The sequence below is a fragment of the Triticum dicoccoides genome, chromosome 6B (assembly GCF_002162155.2).
Source record: "Triticum dicoccoides isolate Atlit2015 ecotype Zavitan chromosome 6B, WEW_v2.0, whole genome shotgun sequence".
In the NCBI taxonomy this organism is placed as follows: Eukaryota; Viridiplantae; Streptophyta; class Magnoliopsida; order Poales; family Poaceae; genus Triticum; species Triticum dicoccoides.
Genome location: NC_041391.1, coordinates 32574390 through 32584199, shown reverse-complemented (window position 1 = coordinate 32584199; position 9810 = coordinate 32574390). Strand labels below are relative to the sequence as shown.

The 9810-nt window shown below is 45.0% G+C and overlaps 1 pseudogene; it reads left to right on the top strand.

The window, feature by feature from the left end:
* Positions 1-1283, top strand: part of LOC119320643 — a 13404-nt pseudogene extending 12121 nt beyond the window's left edge.
* Positions 1284-9810: the final 8527 nt, after the last annotated feature.

Genomic DNA, 9810 nt, shown 5'->3' with positions numbered 1-9810 from the left:
CACAGATCTGACCCCCCCAAGCTTCTTTGAGGTATTCTCCCCCATTCCCTCCAATTTGTTTTTGTTTTCCCCTCTTTGGTTGGATGCATTATTCAACACTAGGTGATGTTAGATGAGTAGATGGTTTCTTATTTTTAGGAAATTTTGTGTAGTTGATAGATGATTAGGTAGGCAGTAGATGATGTGTAGTTGAACATGTAGGTAAAATCAATTCGGTTTTGTGTATATGTTGTCCATAGGAATTTTTTTTTGAATTAAGAGGGGTGATGAATATATGATTTGTGTATGTAAAATAGACTTTGGCATATATATTTGGTTTGATAGATGATGTGTGTATGTGTAGATAATCCTATTGTTGGCATACTATATTTTCAAAAGATATGGTGAAATTTGGTACTCTAGATGATATGTATTTGCATATGTGACACCATATTATTTGACAAATTTATTTGATTGAGATGATGTTGGTATGTTTGAGAATATTTATGTGTGCATATGAAGAAGAGAAAAATGTGAAGTGGTATGACAATATAGTTGAATATATAGATGGCAAATTTTTTTATGCAAAAGAGATGATGAAATTTAATTATTGTGTGTGACATGATTTGTTCAATAGAATGGCGGATGATGATTATGAAATATATTTGATGGTGAAATTTGGTACTCTAGATGATATGTGTGCATATGTAGAAGAAAGAAATGATGTGGTTATGTTTGAGAAGAATGGTGGTGTTTTCATATGGCATAAACTTGGAGAAGGAAATTGTTTGATATTGTTCATGTATTCATAGATGTTTGTGAATTTTTTTGTAGGATGACGGATGGTGATGGACCTTGGTATGACGGATTAATCGAAGAGTGGGATAAGGAGCATCGTGTTCGTGCCATTGAGAATGGACAGGTAAGAAGCAAGACTGGGTCAATTTTCGTTGTTTCTCATTTGTGTCCTTGTATTGATTATTAAAACATCACTTTATTTGCAGCTTGTAGTTGCTATGCGCATGAGGGGTCATTCCGCTGATGACTTTGATTACGACCCGCGCTATGAGCCTTACATTCGGAGATTGGGTCTTCTCCCATTCGTGTTGCAGTTTAAGCGACGCGCTCCGCCGGTGAACCACGCGGCGCTGACCGCACTTGTGGATCGTTGGAGGCCGAAGACTCACTCCTTCCACCTTCCATGTGGCGAGATGACGATGACCCTACAGGACATGGCTATGATAAGCGGCCTTCCTATCAACAGACAAGTTGTTACCGGTCGTGTCAGCGTGGGTAATTGGTGAGAACGGACTGCCGATTTAATTGGTGTTCAGCCCGAGGGCCCTCAGGAAGGCAAGGCCGATACCGTGAGAGTGAGGCATTCTTGGCTAAAACTGGTCAGAGGAAACACCAATCCGTGCCCTGAGGGTGCCAATGACGTGGTTGTGCAGCAGTACGCGCGGGCCTATCTTTGGTATGTACTAACCAAGGTAGTCTTCTCAGATGCAACCGGGAACTCAGCCCTCTGGATGTTCTTGGAGCCACTCAATAACTGGGATACCCAGTATAGCTGGGGTTCGGCCGCACTAGCATATTTGTATCGTCAGGTAAGAGATATTTGCAACCATTTATCTTGCATTTGTCATGCGCCTCCATATCTAACATGTTTGTTTCATTGCAGCTTGACTTGGCGTGTCGGAGGAAGGGAGGTACATCCTCATTGTCTGGGTTTGTTTGGAGCCTATCCGTGTGGATGTGGGAGCGGATCCCGGTTGGACGGCCCGATTTGAAGAACCCCCTCATGGCAAACCCATGGGGTAATCATGACGGGTTGCATGATGATGATCCATATCGGCGCCCTACGCTTGCTTACTATTGGGAACAAGTGACAGTCTACACAGGAAGCTCGCATGTGCGATACAAGTGCTATATGAACGAGCTGGACACCTTGACTGCTGAGCAGGTTATGAGAAGTTCGATGAGATAAAATTTAGTCAAGAATGAAACTTATGTAGCTAACAATGTATCTCTTTGTTTTGCAGGTATATTGGTTGCCTTATGTGGAAGATCGTGACTTTGATCTTAATGAGATGTGCACGCGTGATAGCCATCTTTGGCGGGCGAGGTGCCCAATGATATGCTTCTTCACAGTCGAGTGGCACTTTGTAGACCGTGTGGCAAGACAATTTGGAAAAAGACAAGGTATTCCAATTGAGGAGAGCAAGGAGGAAATGCTATCTCTGCATCGGTAAGCAAGCATGCCTTGAGTATGTAGTAGAGCATTAAATAAGTCAATGTTTGCTAATGCTTTGTCCCGTGCATCATTTGTAGGTTCGATCGAAGGAACAATCAGGATATATCGGATTGGGCAAACAAACACCGTGCGTGGATAGAAATTTGGAATCAAAGAGACACGTTAGTGCAATCAGAGAATAGACCTCACAATCAGTCAGCATATCAGAAGTATCAAGTGTGGTATACGGATCGTTACCGGTTAAAGCTGAAGCCAGGTTGGACTCACGAGGAGTGGTCGGAGTTGGTGTTTGAAGACCCGGAGACTGCAGAAGGTTATCATACCTTCAACACGGCTGTGAGAGACACCAGAGGGGCTCATGTTGACTACGCACCGATGCATGACGAAATGGTAGTCTGTTTGACCTATTCTAACATACTTGCATCATGTTGTCTTCTTTCAAATACATAAGTTTGGTGTGTTCATGAATTGTAGGGCAGAGAGTTGCTTCTGTGCGTCAACGATGCCAATGTTGCACTGAGTCATCCACCTAGTGGTGCATTATCTGAGAGGACTCTTAGGAGCACGATGGAGGTTAGTCGCAATATATTATAAAAGTTTTTTTCGCGGATTAGTTATTTGCATCTCATATCATAGCATATTTTGTGTTGTCGCAGAAGTTCAAGAAGCGGTTCCATAAGATGGCAGCTATGCTTTCTTGCCATGGTGCTCAGTCCAGTGACGTGTATGCACCAGGTAGCTGTGCCGCCAGAGCTAATAAACGGCGTTATGTCCAGAACGAAGAGGACATAGAGGAGGAGGTCAATGAAGAGGAGCCAGCACATCAAGAGGAGCCAACACATCATGATGAGCATGAGTATGATGCAACACATCAAGAGGATCATGAGTATGATGTTGATGCTCCACAACCATCACAGGTTACACAACCGACACAAGGCAATGCCCGCTCTAAAAAAGGCAAAGCAATAGCTAAGACACCGGGCCAGAAAGGTAGAAAGAAGATATGGAACACTCAATTCCATAGTCCGGAGTATCCTCATCAATTTATGCCTGCGGGAATGCAAAGATATAAGTCCAACATTGATGCAGAGGCGGAGGAGGCTAGCGAAGAGGAGGAGCATGAGGCTAGCGAAGAGGAGGAGCATACACTTGCAGAACTTGCAAAGAGAGGAAGGAAGAAGTGAGCTTGTTGTAGTTTGTTTCAATGAGCTTGTTCTAGTTTGTTTCCATGAACTTGTTGTCGTTTCTTTCCATGAACTTGTTGCCGTTCGAATTAAGTTGCACCGGATTCGTGAAGTTGCTATGAATGTTTGACATGAATGATGTGATTTATGTTAATTGTTGTTTCCTGTGATTTAGTCATTTAAATGAATGTTTATATGAATGTTTGACATGAATGATGAAATCTGTATTTAGTCATTTATATGCACAGGGAGCCAGACGCCAGGGTCCTTGGCGTCTGGCTGTAAGTCAGGGGACCAGACGCCAGGGTCCTTGGCGTCTGGCTGTATGTCAGGGGACCAAACGCCAGGGTCCTTGGCGTCTGGCAGTCTACTGACACCAGAAACAGGGTAAAGCAGGGGAGCCAGACGCCTGGGTCCTTGGCGTCTGGTCCTGGTGCAGACAATACTTGCTTTTTCACTTGTAGTTTTGTCTTTTCACTTGTAGTTTCGAATAACATACATACATAAGCATTGCATAGTCTTTTCATACCACTATAGTTGACAAATGACAAACATAGTTCAAATTACAAACTTAGTTCATGACCACGATGGTCTACGATACAATGTCTCGAATGACATAGCAAATTACAAACATTGTTCAAATTACACAAATAGTCTCGAATGAGAAGTTCATCACATACAATGTCTAGAATGACATAAGTAGTTCATGACCACGATGGTTGAAACGACATGAACATCACATATAACTCGGTTTCCTGTAGCAATGCAAGTCAACAACCCTTTTCCATTTCCATTCTTCCAGCATTTCTTGAATCTTGTCATCATCAGTTATGTCAACCAATTTTTTTTCCCCGGGGCCATCTGACTTCCTCCTGCTGACGTAGTACACAAAATCCTCTACCTTCAACCCTTGCTTCAACATGAATTTAGTCTTCAACCAATCGAAAGTGAGGTCCACTTGACTAACTTGCACAATACATGAAGACAAGCCATGCACATGAACAACAGGGCTAAGCACCCACTGAGTTTCATTAGCTATCTACAACACACAAATCTCTTAGTATCTAACCTATGATACATTAAACCACGAGGAAAACAAACTAGGGTTTTCACAAAAGTATGATAAATTAAACCAACCAAAAAATGGGGGTGGAGTTGATTTACCTTCTAGTCTCGAAATCCTGAAGATCCAACGGTGAAACCGGACCGATTTGTGAGAGATCTGAGGGGGGTTAGGGTGCTGGACGAGGGAGTGACGTTGGCAGGGCTAGAGGTGAGAGTGGGTGGATATGAGTGAAATGAGAGGGGTAGAGGTGGAGATGAATGGATGAGAGGGATAGAGGTGGGCCCAAAATCTTATCCACTCGAATCTTATCCATCAAACAAGAATGCTTTCTGGACACCAGACGCCAGGGACCTTGGCGTCTGGATGACCATCAGACACACCAGACAGCTTGTCTGGTCACCTGCGTGAGCATAACAAGCCAGACGCCAAGGTCCTTGGCGTCTGGATATGGACAACCAGACGCCATGGACCTTGGCGCCTGGCTCACGTCTGCTCACCTGCGCGACACACCAGACGGCCTGTCTGGTCACCTGCGCGAGCAAAGCAAGCCAGACGCCAGGGTTCCTGGCGTCTGGGTGTGGGAGGCAGACGCCATGCACCTTGGCGTCTGGGTGTCCATCAGACACACCAGACGGCCTGTCTGGTCACCTGCGCGAGCAAAGCAAGCCAGACGCCAGGGACCCTGGCGACTGGGTGTGGGAGGCAGACGCCATGCACCTTGGCGTCTGGTTGTCCATCAGACACACCAGACAACCTGTCTGGTCACCTGCGCGAGCAAAGCAAGCCAGACGCCAAGGACCCTGGCGTCTGGGTGTGGGCCTGGTGTTTTTGCACACAACTTGTTAAAGTTTTTGCTTAGAAACAACTAGCAAACACTGTTAAATATGAACAAAGCATGCTACTCTCAACCAAAAATATGAACAAAGCATACTAACTAGTCTCGAATGACGAACATAGTTTGCACATAATCTCAAATAGTCTCGAATGACAGAAATAGTTCATGACCACACAAGGTCTCTAATAATAAGTTCATACATTAAACAAAGTCTCGACAGTTCATCATCGACGCCGGTGCCTTTCCATTTGTCTACTGAGTAGTACGGGGCCACTTTCCCTTCTTGTCACGTGCCTCGTCCTCCTCTCGTGCATCGCGAGCCCTTGCAAGTTTTCTTGCCCTCTCTTCTTGACGAGCCACCTTCTCTTTGCGTGCCCTCTCTTGCTCACGCTTCTTGCGCTCACGAGCCTCCTTCTCACGACGCTCCCGCTCCAATCCCCGTGCATAGGACTCCTCGAATAGGCGCTGCCTCCGTAACCAATCTGCACATTGGTCCTCTTGGACATCTTTTGGTACCTCGTGATCTATCCAAGTGAAGTACTTGCAAAGTGGAGGAGGGGACTACATATAAACCATGATTTTGTTAGACATATGAGTGACAACTTGTTGATGTTTTTATATGTACACCTAACATACCGGTGGTATGTCATATGCGTTAGTTGGCCTTCGACGATCATGTGCATAGTTGGGACACACGAAAAACCTTCTACCTTCTGTCCATGACTTGCTGTGGTCAGTGGACACCTTCAGCTTGCAAACATCACCACACCAACATGGTGGTGTGGGCACATCCTTCTCCTTCTCCTTGTCCAAACTGGCCTCCAACCACGTCTTCGGCATGTCCTCTTGGTCCGCGCACGGCGGCCTCGTCCTGGAACCGGATGAAGCCATGCCTACAAAAAGAACAATTGTTAGCACAAGACATAAAGAGAGCAAATGCATAAATATAGTAAATGAATAAATGCTAGGAATTGTATGAACAAATAATATACCATTATTATTAGATCAACCATCTGGATTAAGCAAATAACCGAAGGCCGATCCATTATCAACCATTCCTCTACGACCACCTCTAGCACTTGTGCTTCCTCTTCGACCACCACCACCTCTAGCACTTGTGCCTGCTCGACCACCACCTCTAGCACTTGTGCTAGCTCGACCACCACCTCTAGCACTTGTGCTCCCTCTACAACACTAGCACCTCTAGCACTTGTGCTCCCTCTACGACCACCACTACCACCTCTGACACTCGTGCTTCCTCGACCACCACCACCGTCACCTCTTCCACCTCTTTCACCATCGGTGCCGCCTCCACGACTTGTTTTTCTTTTTTTGGTTTTCTTTTTTTTGCATGTCCGCTCATTGTGTCCCCCTTCACCGCACACCCCACAGTTGATAATGTCAGGAGCCTCCATGAAATGACCGCTACCAAATTGTTTCATGCTAGTGTATCCAGCCAGGTCATCCATATCACCCCTAAACCTCTTAGTTCTCCTTCTACCCTTCGTCTCCACCTTCAGAAGAGGGTCTGGCCTAATATGAGGGCCATGGTACTCAGGCCACTGTGATTGGTCCAAGAAAGGGTGAAATCTTGGCGCCCATGTCAACCTAGTAGCTTCCACATGGAACTCTTGCATCCTCACGGTTTTTCCATCATTAACATGTATGTTTCTCGCCTTCGCCACCGTTATCAAATGCGAGCATGGCCAATGATACTTACTAGGCCTCTCGCACTGGCACCACCGAGTCTTCAGTTTCACCTCAAATGCAGCACCACCATATTGTCTACCATCTCGTGTTGTGCCACCTGGCTCATCAATTTGATAGATCATTTCAAGTCTATCGAATATGATAACTTGTTGCCGTGAAGACTTGCTTGTTTGTAACTGCAACCATTCATCAACCTTTTCCGGATAATCCTTTTTTTCACCTATCCATTTTGCAGTCTCTTCAGAATGCCTCTAAAAGTACTCATTAAGCTTGAAGAAGGTGTACTCCACTATTGCAATCACCGGCAAAGCACGAGCACCCTTCAACACATTGTTGAAACATTCTACGAGATTGCTCGTCATGTCGCCATATCGCCAACCACCATCGTCATGAGCGCGTGCCCACTTGTGCTTCTCGCTTAAATTCCTAGTTAAGAAGTCTTTTCCCCCTTCGTTCACCGCTGCAAAGAGTTTGTTGTACCGATCATCGAAACCTTGGGTGGTGAAGGCCACACATACATGGGTAAGGTCTTTGCTGAGCTCCTTGCTCTTACATGCCCGGTAAAAGTTGGCCACGAAATGCCTCATGCACCATCTGTGGTGAAGCTTTGGAAATCCTGGAATAACAATGTCCATTGCCTTGAGTATGCCATGATGTCGGTCCGATATGATGCATACCTCCCTAGCCCCAATCACGTTGTGCCTAACATGACCCATGAACCACTCCCAGTTGTCTTGGTGCTCGAAAGGCACCAAAGCAAATGCACACGGCAACACGTTGTCGTTTGATGAGTGCGCCATTGCTACCATTAGTGTGCCCTTATATCTACTGGTCAAGAACGTGCCATCTATAGACAAGACCGGACGACAATGCTGAAATGCCTCCACACATTGTCCATAACTCCAGAAGGCACGGTGGAACACTCCCTCGTGATCCTCGACCACATGAAACATGCCCGGGTTCCTATGTGCAATGGCGGCCAACAACCTTGGGAGCTGGTTGTATGCTTCTTCATAACCACCGTACAACATCCTAATAGCATTTGCCTTTGCCTTCCATGCCTTCCCATACTTGACTTCATAACCAAATTGTTTTTTCACCGTCCGCATGAGAAACCTCACTTTCACAGTGGGATCAAAGGCTATGTCTTTCATCCATTTGTATCCAAGATACTCAGATGTGAGTTGACGGTGTGTCTTTCTAAGTCGTTTCGATGGCGGTTTGCATCTATGAGTGGTATCATAACTTGTTAACACCCATTCTTCGGTTTCTTTAAGCTTTCTTGCATGAACCTTCCATGTGCATTCCTTTTGCTCACACACCACGGTGTAACGCAACTTCATGTCGGAGTGCTCAACATAAATTGGCCTATGGTTTCGAATGGCATAGTCAGCCAACCAAAACTTCAGCATAGGCAAGCTCAGAAACTTCAATCCTTTCTTCAAATAAGCATTCTCGTCCTCATTCTCCACCCTTGGTTCTCCTGGATCCGGGCATGGTGTTGGCTCAATTGCCGTCATTCTCATTCCACCGTCAACAACAGCTTTATGGGCAAGGCTGAGATCTTTAAACAAGTGAGTTCTTTTTTGTAAACCCGTCAGCTCAAAGTGGATTTGGTTCTCCTCCTTTGTGAATCCATCCTCGTCCAACTGTTCAACTGGACCCTCATCATCCGAGTCATACACATATTGACGCCTAAAAGGCAAGTCACGATCCATGTCCTTTTGCGCTATGTACACATCCAAGTCACCAACATCATTGCCATGAAACCCTTCCTCTTGCTCTTCGTCGTCATCATAAGCATCTTCATCCTCTTGAATTACTCCGTCACTAGCAATCACCTCAACTTCATTTGCTTGGCTAGTTGGTGGTTGGCTAGAAGCATTGGGGGCATACAACTCAACCTCATTTGCTTGGCTAGTTGGTGGTTGGCTAGAAGCATTGGGGGCATACAACTCAACCTCATTTGCTTTGATAGTTGGTACACGGGGACGTGGTGGGGGATAAACATTGGGGGCATCAACCACAACCCTATGCTCAACAAGTGGCACCATTGTCCTCTCGCTCATGTCATCCATTGGGGAAGAGACATGCCGGTTCAAATCAAAGGTAAACCGAGGAGATTCAACCTTGGTGGCAAACAATTCAAGTGACTTGTCTTCCGATTGGGATACTTTTTCCTTGTATACATCCCAATGCAAATCCGAGGTGATAGGCATACTTTTCAAGCGAGATTTGGCTCCAACTCCAACATCATACCTTCCTATTAACTTAACATCAACATTGGTGTCCATCCACTTCAAGACTTGTCTCACTTTTGCAACAACATCCTCATAGCTAGGGCTTCTATCAAAAACCAATGGTTCCTCACCCGTGTCGGCATTGTTACTCAAGAATGCCTCCTTGTCAATGTAATGAACATTAACAAGTCTCTCCATCTAAAAATAACATGAATGCATTTAAGACTTCAATGAGAATTGGTGTTTATCCAAATACATCTTATTATATCCAAATCATATCAACACTAAATTATTGGTGATGTCCACAAAAGTATCACTAATCACTAATTAACACACTAAGCAAAGTTAACCCTAATCACTAACTAACCCTAACCCCCAATCTTTCTACTCAACAAACATATATTCCTACTACACACCATGCATAGCACTATATTATCAAAGTTAACCAAGCCATTCACACTAACATAAGGGGGAGAAAACATGAACTAGGGTTCCACCAACATGTATAAAATGCAACCAAAATAACAAGACTTAACAAAAAA